The sequence below is a fragment of the Trachymyrmex septentrionalis genome, unplaced genomic scaffold, assembly GCF_001594115.1.
Source record: "Trachymyrmex septentrionalis isolate Tsep2-gDNA-1 unplaced genomic scaffold, Tsep1.0 scaffold37, whole genome shotgun sequence".
NCBI lineage: Eukaryota > Metazoa > Arthropoda > Insecta > Hymenoptera > Formicidae > Trachymyrmex > Trachymyrmex septentrionalis.
The window spans coordinates 2,859,313-2,869,337 of NW_017305536.1; the positions used below are offsets into that span (position 1 = coordinate 2,859,313).

The 10,025-nt window shown below is 38.2% G+C and overlaps 1 long non-coding RNA gene across 1 annotated transcript; it reads right to left on the minus strand.

Annotated features, from left to right (window-relative positions):
* Positions 1-3,695: 3,695 nt before the first annotated feature.
* Positions 3,696-9,555, minus strand: LOC108750590. Its single transcript, XR_001939444.1, has 3 exons — positions 9,485-9,555; positions 5,821-5,823; positions 3,696-3,707 (listed from the first exon to the last, which is right to left on the minus strand). It is a non-coding gene; the product is annotated as an uncharacterized LOC108750590 (long non-coding RNA).
* Positions 9,556-10,025: the final 470 nt, after the last annotated feature.

A 10,025-nucleotide genomic window follows, 5' to 3' on the forward strand; every position in this document is an offset into this window, starting at 1 on the left:
TCTCTCTCTCTCTCTCTCTCTCTCCTGTCGTACAAATTTACACACACATGCCCTAGGTTATAGACTAGCTAAAGATACGTGAGAGAGTGAATGAGGCAGGAACGTAGAAGAAGAGAGACAGGGTAGAGCTGGTAGCACTTCACAGGAAAATGATGTTGATCCAGGTCGATACCTGTCATCCGCTAGTCGATCCACTGCCGAGATTGCTCCTAGCCCCGGATTCGCCTCGCTTTACATTGATATTCGTGTGTCCCCTGCCTGTACCTCGTATATCCGGGCACAATGAGGGCCAACTGTGTAACTCTATGACCATGACGATGTATTAGTGCGTTCAAATATGTAGTTATTAACTACACAATCCGTCCAAAGTCACGGAACTGAAGGGAGAAAAAAAGGACTATGAAATAGAACGATTATTTATAAAACAGAACGATTCCCGTAAATTACTTTATTTTTGCTGTAAATAAATAGTTGTACTTATATATATATATATATAATGCAATATGATTTTGAATAGTCTTACAATAAATAATTGTAAAAAAAGATTTAATTATGACATTATATAAATGTAAGCTTAGATAAATACTACTATTATTATTATTCATAGAAATGTCATACATTCACAATTCATCAATTATCAAAATAGTAGGCTCGGATACGTGAAGGCGAGTTGAATTTATCACCTTTGAATGACGCGAGTAACTTTAGCGAGATAATTACCAAGATTATATGATACGGGATGACGGCTGGCGCGAACATTTCGCAAACGCTGCCACCGTCAATCTACTTCTGCTTACTCTAAATTATTATCCTCTAACGGCGCGTCGAGCCAAACGGTTAATCCGCCGAACCGTGTCTAATTCCATCTGACGCGGTCTTTCGTTTGATAGTCTCTCTCTCTCTCTCTCTCTCTCTCTCTCTCTCTCTCTCTCTCTCTCTCTCTCTCTGTTCTTTCGCACGATGCCTTGTCAACGTGCAGACATTCTTGCGAAAGAGCTGCATTACCGGGTGCCACAAGCGTCATGCACACATCGCGTATAAATTTTCAGTATACATTTACATTTCTTGGCAATCGTTCGAGTAGCCAGTCCCTCATCCCAAATCTCTCATACTCTCTCTTTGTCATTTAAATTATATCTTCCGTACGGTCTGTCATATTCGGATGAGATAATATCAGTTTATGTAAATAAAATCCGAAAATTCTTCCTCAAACATCATTATTGAAAAATATGCATATACTTCTTACGGGAATAAAAATATCATTTGGTGAACACGACGGAGAGAGAGAGACTCGAAGATAGGGCGGAAATAGTATATGGATTAGAATGTAAATTAGCTTTGAGTGCCGTCACAATGCGACTTGATCTTGTTAGGTTTGGGAAATATGATGCTGACGGAGTGCATGTCAGTCACTTTCGGTGATAGGGAGGCGTTGCTTATTGGTTGGGGAGCGGCGGTTGAATACCAGGGCCAGGGGAGATATCATTATTTATGCTGTAAGTGTCCTCGGAACTCTTCTTTGAGCTACAAAGGTAGATTATATGAATCATGGATCTCGTCCCGAGGCTAGAATCTTAATGAAATACGCTTGTAAAAATTCAATCATGACACTCGTGAAAAAATCGACAAATTACTATATTGACCATTGACGAATTCACAAATTCGAAGAAATGCACGATAAAAGAAATTGAGATTTTTTTTATTGCACAATTGGAAAATTATGTTAAGTTTAACGGAGTCTCGAATAATCTATCCAAATTTTTGTATTAATTTAACTCAATATAAATATGTTATCTTTATAGTAATTTAATACTAAAAAAAAAATAGTAATTACTTTGAGTAATAAAACTACATTATTGCTTAGTACTCTTATTTAATATTCAAGATAAGTAATTTTATGTAGAAAGTAATACAAATATTGTTAAAATTAACACAAAAAATGTAACGCTTTGCTTACTTCGGAAACAAACTGTGAAAATATATTTCTTCAGTAAAATTAATACTTATAATTTATAATTAAATTAATACATACATTTATGTTTTTTCACTTATCTTATTATTAAAATTAATGTTTGAAAACTACATTATTTTCATTTTATTGTTTATTCATTTACTCATAAATTATGTTACAATATTTTAATTCTAAGAAATGTTAAATATTAATTTAATATGAAATATTGAAGTAGTATTTCAAAGAAATCGTATTATGTTAAATTAATACTCGGATATATTATTAAAAGTGTAATATAAAAATTTTATTGAACAAATACCGATTTTTCAGATTTCAAGGCAAATACAGAATGTTTTTTTCATTGTGCGTTTATAATAACTTCGTTACCATTTTAAAAGTGCGATTAATGAAAAATAAGTATTCGGATATAACGTTATTAAGCGTTTTGCAGGCAGCAGTAACGCTTGAATCGTTTCGTTTAAAATCGTTCGCTTTGGCCGCGATAGAAAAATCCAATTTGCCCAGGTCACGACGGGCGTACACGGTATAAAACATGCCTGTCAGTGGCGCGGAAAGCGGCTTCCACAAGAGTCGGTAATGCACGTGTCACGTGAGTGGCATAAAAGACAGGAGTGATGGAAGGCTAAATAGCAACAGTGTCGTGACATGCAACAGTGACCGAGCGGCCCCGCCGACTGTCCCTGTCCGCGTGCGGAGTCACTGCGGCGCGACAAGTTGACATGTTTGCACGAAGGCCGCACGCTGATCGCGCACGGGCATTAACAAATACTCTGTTACCCGCAGCAGGGCGGCAGGATACGTTCTACACGTGTACAGGATGCGCCGAAGGGAAGTTCATCGGGGACAGGTGGCCGGGAATCGCGGCGACACGCCGACGGGTGACTCGGTTTCCGCTGCGTTTGTCGCCACCACCGATTAGAATGGAATAAAAATATTTAAAAAAACACACACACACATAAGTCGAAACGGGAAACTGGTGCCATCGACTCTCCGTAACCGGCACTTTTCTTGTTTATCAAGAGTGGTTGCGCGCCGCGTGTACATACATGCGCACTTACGATTGCCACCTCCTCTTCGGTTTTCAACCGGAGGCTTCAGCTTTTTACTAAATCTTCGGCCAGCCAAATTTTACAGGGATGAGAAGTAACTTCGTTACTTTTACCGTTACTTTTTGTAATAACGATTTGGTAATGACGTTGCAATTTTTTACGACGATAACGATAACTAAGTAAAAGGTTGGGCAAGTCATTTTTGAAAAGTAACTTATCACCATTACGTGTTACTTTTACGCCCTCATTTTAACTCGTTAACATGTAACGAGTTATTTTTTTTTTTCCTTTTTTCTTCCAATAAATAACGCGTAATGATGATAAATTACTTTTCCAATCTTAGACTTTAGTTAGTTATCGTTACCGTTATAAAAATTACAACGTCATTGCCAAACCGTTATTTTCAAAGTAAAAATAACGGCGTTATTTCCCATCCCTGAAATTTTGACGACTTTTTTTTAAACTCCGTCTTCTGCACTCGTTAATTTTCCTCCGATTTTTTTGGAAAGATATCTTCGGTAAAAGAGGATCAAATCTGCACTGTTAAATTCATAATAAAATTAAATTATACTAAATTTAAATTGTTTTTAATCATTTCTACAGAGGTCGCCAGTAATCCTCCTAATACTCCATCCTCTAGTAAACATCAACTAAAAGTAACATAAAATCAATGGTATAATTTCACACTGAACAATATAACTGTTACGTACATATATTATATTACACTTATATTGTTAAGTGTGAATTATAATTTTCATGTTATGTTACTTTCAGTTGGAGTTTACTGAAATATATCATCAATTTAACTATAAAACAATGGAATTAAATCGATTTAACTTCAGAAAATATATTAAATTGAACTCAATCCAATTTATTATTTACTAATTTCCTAAGTGCATACGTTAATATAGACATTTTTCATTTTTAAAAACTAATCACAGAAGTAGATTGTGGTTTAAATTTGGACGCACAATGGAAGTTGAAAATAACAACATGTTATTTAACTCAAGGGATTGGGTTACCATTGCTTTTTTTAATATTTAACAGTACGATGATCTTTTTTTAGAGAGGAACATGCACTAGAAGAAAGTTTCAATTTCAGCAATTTCAACTATCGATCTCCTGCCGGAGAGCCGTCAATTTTCCGTGAAACACTAGTCGAAAGGTGCAACCGTGTTTACGATCCGCGTATCTTATTTTCGTAAAAATGCTCGACTGGCGCTTGGTAACACAAAGATTAAAGCCGCAACGAAACAATTTAAGGCGGGGAAAAGTGGCGAGAAAAGCGCTCGCGTATAAACGTTGTCCTCGACGTTATACCACAGTGCTCTACGTTCCTTCTTTACGAGCCCCTTGCAGCAGCCAGCCGCCACGTATTTTCCTCTTCCGTAATGTCTCCGCGCGGGTCTTTTGTTCCCCTTCCTCGATGCGGCAGTTTCGCCGTAACATATAAAGTTTGTGTTTTCTTGCGTGGCATATAGTTGGCTGTTCTCGCTGGCATAAAGCCGGAGAGGTCGCCGGAGGAGTTAGAGGCCGCTTTAGGACGATGTACGGTTTAGCTCTCCTCGTCTTTGCTGAAAACGCTTTGAGCGAGACACGAATCGGATATCTAGGTCGAGATATGACTACATAGTTACAAATAGTGCCAATGTGCAACGTCGCGTTTCAGTTCGAGTATCAATGCAGATGTCTTCGTTGACGAAAGTGGCGCATAAAAAATTATGTACATGTGTTTAACAATTCTCTAGAAGACAGACTGTATTAACTATATTATGCAGTTAACGACACTCGCAAAGTACGATTCAAATATAACTCGTGCATCCATTACCGAGAACGTATTGTCTTCATACGAGCGAAGTAATTGCTATTTCGTAGCCATAACGAATGACTTACGATTATGTTTTCTCCAAGTCCTTTGAAAATCGGCGGAGAGAGGAGGATCCAGAATGGGTCGGCACAGAGCAAAGTAGCGCAATCTGCGAGACCGCCACTTGGCTGTAACAGATACGCCAGGAAATAAATGTCTGTATAAAGGAGTTGGCAAGTTCGCCGGATGATATCAAGATGCCGCCGGCTAATACTGCCCGCCAGTATTAGTCCAAGGGTAAGACGACATTTCACCGAGAAAATGTACCCCCCCTCCCCTCCTCCCCTTTTGTTACGCGCCTATCTCTCCCCGGTCCCGGCGATACCCTCTCCGATATCAAAAGAATTTGGCTTTATTTTCCTTTTATCCACCTTGGAGAACGACACGCTGTATCTAATAAAGAGAAATTATGTCTCTGCGAGTCTCGGACTTCTGCCCAGAATAGCCAGACAGCGTGTCGTCTTTCATCGGCGATGGTCGAAGCCCCGGTAACCATGCCTGCCTGCGGTAACAATGCGAGCTCGAGTTTCGCCTACTTTGTAAGTAACGGTCAAACGACGATCGTAAGACGCTAAGTGCTCACGAGAGCTTCACGTGTATTGCAACGTCGTATTCTTGGAACGTTTGTGAAGTTTCAATTTAAACGGCGATTATGCGACACGAAATAGAAGAGAGGTAGTCGTGCACAATCAGGTTTTCAGTATTCATTAATAAAAGGTATTTCTAACGAAATTAAGAAAATGAAACACACGTTTCGTTAAATTGAAACTTCATAAACGTAACCAAGAATACGGTACCATATCGGCGTGCATGATAGCAAAGTGGCACAGCTCAGAATTAGCAATTTTTTTAGTAAACGTTTTTAAAATTCTTTCTGAATTGGGGAATAATGTTTTAGAATAGTAATAGAAATATAATATGTAAAATTTTACTTTCTTTAATAATATAGTTAAAATATATATATGGGAGGTTATTTCAAATAACTGACATTCCTAAAGAGAGCCTATCTCACTAATTTTCAATTTCACTTATTTTACTTTTGACAATGTTATCTATAACAGATTTTTAGAACGCCCATCGGCTCAGTTATCTCTCATTATCGCGAATTAGATATTGAGTGATTTGAAGGAGAGATCTAGTGCTTTCCAGCAAGGAGATAGTCAGACACAGTGAATCATTACATCCTTGTTGTTTGCCTACATTAAACAAGGATAAAATGATTCACTATGTTACACAGTGTCCGATTGTGTCCTTGCTGGAAAGCACCCATCATTGGAGGTTATCTTTAGTAACCCTTTAGCGTTTTATCTAAGATAAGTGGTCAACATCGTATCACAGCAGTTCCTCAAAATAGAGCACAAGAAATATTAAATATTTTAAATTCTATACAACTGACTTGATCCAATTCATTTTGGAATTAGAAGGCCAAACATTAAATTTTCTGGACGTTACTATAATAAGAAGTAAGAATGAAATTGAATTGATTGGTTCCATAAGTTTTTCTGGTTGATATTGAAATTTTTACTCTCAGCATTTTATTGTTGTTAGTTTTCTTTTCATATTAGATTTTTAATTATAATGTCATTCTCTTACTTCAAAAGTGACAGCTCAAAAAAATTAAGTTTTCCAGGAAAGAGGAAAAATTATTTTTCAACTTGACAAAAAATTCGATAATCAAATAATCGATAAAAAGAATATATATATTCTTAAGTAATCAAAAATCATTCTTATTATTTTTGTTTCACAACTGTTAAAAAATTATCTTCCTTTAGTTATGATAATTTTGACAATTTTTTTTAATCATGTTTTTTAGTTTTAACATACGTTTTTTCATAAAGTTAAATTAATTTACTTTCGATAATTGATAGGGTAACGTTTAACTTAACTCATTCATGGTAATCAATCAGAAATCATGTTTTGAGTTGTGTCACTTTTGAAGTAAGAGATTCATATATTCTTTAAAATTATTGCACAAATTTTCAATATTCGAATCCTGCGATTCTAATGTAGGATTGTGTTTTCGTCTCTTATCAAAGTTATGACACTTGTCCGTACACATGATATGCTGACACATGTGTCATTTTTCCACAATAATATATTAGCCTTTCGGATCGATTTCCCTTTGTTATCTAAAAATTGCTTTTATGACTTATGTCACTTTTTTATCACAACGCAGCGTTATAATCTAAAAAGTTACAAGTAAAAAAAGTTTCAAGATCAATTTTTATGCCATATCTGCACAATTTAAAAAAATCCAATGTTAACCAAGTATCGTTCAAAGACAACGGGGAGGGGTTTAAATTCGCAAGCGTGCAGTTAAGGACACGCGGACATTGATCCAGAGATCGTTCGGAATCCATTTTGACAGTGCGCATTGGGCGCGCGAGGAGGAAACATAAATTATCGAATAAGACAGGCGAAATATCTGCACCGGGATATCACGCCGTCAACTGGTTAAAGCGCTCGTTTCGGAAACGACGAGACAAGAACTGTCGCGTGGCAGATGCTCTTGGGTTGTGCGTCTTGTTCCATTCCTGCCGAGAGGGCAGAAATGTGTCAACGTGTCCGGCATGAAAGACGAATGTCCCGCGGTGGTTCTCATTAGCAGACCGCACCGGGGGTATCCTGTCCTGCGTCCATCCCTCCGCGCGCGTTTTCCACCCTCTGCCTCTCTCGTTTCCGCCGTAATTTCACCGGCGTGGATTCTCCAGGTGCTCGTGAACGTCAAGGGACGATCCTCAGCTGCCCGCCCACGCTAAACGCCTACCAGTTAATCTTCTCATTCATCCGTACAAAGGTCATGACTAATGACCACGGTATACAAGCACACAATGAGATTTACTTCCTCGTGCCGGACATTTTCCCCGGTTCCGTCCGATACCCGTTGCTAATTTCTTAGAGAGCTTTTGTGTTGCCGAACGAAAAATGAATAAAATTCAGAGAATAAAAACTCGGCAAAGTTTGCTCTGGACATCTGAGAACTTCGCAGGTAACAAACACTCACTGCCATGTAATCGTCAATAGTGGTATTTTGGGACCGACAAAAGGTAAAATATGATCACGTTTAGAATATACAATATATTTACCGCACATTATAACTTACGAAAGGTTACACATTGTAACGAATTTTATATATTACATCGTATTCTTTTATTTACACCGTACCCTCATATATTCAGAGTTATAATCGCCAATAATACTTTATTTCGACCGAAAAAAGATGCAAATAATAAAATAAAATCACACATATTTAGACACATATTTTATCCTACATCCGTCAGCATTTCTGTAATAAATTTTATATTATAATACATCATACTATCCTCGCGCATCCAATAGTATTTTGTAATTAAAAAAAACCGGTAAAATATAATCGCAAATATTTAACATGCATTATTTTATGTTATACAATATGTCTTATAAAAGATTACATTGTGAAGAATTTTATATTACACTTTTTGCGAAGATTGAGATATACTCGTTCCCGATTTATAGCGCGAGAAGCTGAAAACGACTTTTGCACAAGTAACTCAACATATCTCGCGACGCGATCGATATGTCGGGTCGTGTAAGAGGCGAATGAAATATGCAGTGTAGTAGAACATATGTAGTGCCGTTTTATATCATTCATCGCACTTGCCCTTATGACAACATAACGGCATATGAACGGACATGAGTAACGAAGTAATAACGTATTACGTGACGGTATCGTAAACGACATCGATTTACGCTAATTTCCCCCCCCCTCTCCCTCCCCCCTCCCGTGATGATGGAGCTTTGTCGCTTCCCTGTTGCGTGATTCGTCATTGTATAAATCAGTCGAAATTTTAACTGAGAGAAGCAACCAAGAGAAATTTATCGCAGCGTTTATAGTTAAACGTATTCCTCCGCGAGGAAACGAAAGGGGGGAAAGCTCCCGAGACACGCTCCATTGCGCGTTATTTCGCTCGCAGGATGCAGAATGCTATAACGGTGGGAGTCTACGTGTGCAAAACCGAGGGACTGCCTTCCTGACAGATGAAATGGCAGACGTTCTCGCGCAACAGCGGGACGCGCGCGCAGAGAGCGAAAATGATCGCCCGGACTCATCTTAGAAGAGATACGTTTGCGCGCCAGAGCCTCTCGCTCGCCTAGGGTGCCCGATGGGAAACACGGTCGTAAAATGCGCCCGCCACACACGTCTTATCCCTTTCACCACCGCGTACCGGGAGATCGCCGGCCGTATATATTCTCGCCATGACGCTGGCCCCGGAAAAAATTTTAGAAAACTGCAATTTCACGACGATTGATCGTGACGCGTATTTCACCTTCCGAGCCGACCCTAACTTCGAGGCTGACGTATGGTTATCGCCGCCTAACCATACGCGAGCGCGCTGCCAGGCCGGTCGTGGATGTGCCACGACCGATTAGGGACAAACTCGACATTTGACGTGACCAAAAAAGAAAAAAAAAAATACACACCTCCGTACATCGTAACTTTACAAACAAATCCCGATGCGTTCACGTTATTACTTTCAGCTCCGTCGAGCTGATGTCCCAGTCGGCGTAAACTAACAATAACGTAAAACGTTAAATGTTATAACTTTGGCGCTCAACAATATAAATGTAATACAACACGTGGTGTTACATAACAGTTACATTGTTGAGTGCGAAATTGTAACATTGATATTATGCTACTTTTAGTTAGTGTCGACTGGGATGAGCCTGTTAAACCCACTCAATTATATCCCTCCGAAGCTATAAAGTCTCACGAATTCACTGTGCCGTGATCGTTTAGACGACAAAGATTCTGATGAGTAAAGGTAATTCAGCTTCCCCTGTGATGTAATGTGAAAATAAAAAATACATTACATTTGAATTTATTATTAATTCTTAATTCTTGCTATCTACTGTTGTAGCAATGGCCACTTTACACAAAAGTGTCAAATAATTTAATTTTCTTGATGTTACATCTGCAAATTTTGATTGCTCCTTATTAAAATAAACTTCGTAATTATCCTCCTTTATACGAACTACGTCATTTTGGTCTCTTGGAAATTAATTAACGTCTTTTAATTAATATATATCAAATACCTCTCACAGACTCAGCGACTCGGCAACAGATTTTGGTGTCGGCTTCAGAGGATTAAATCAACAA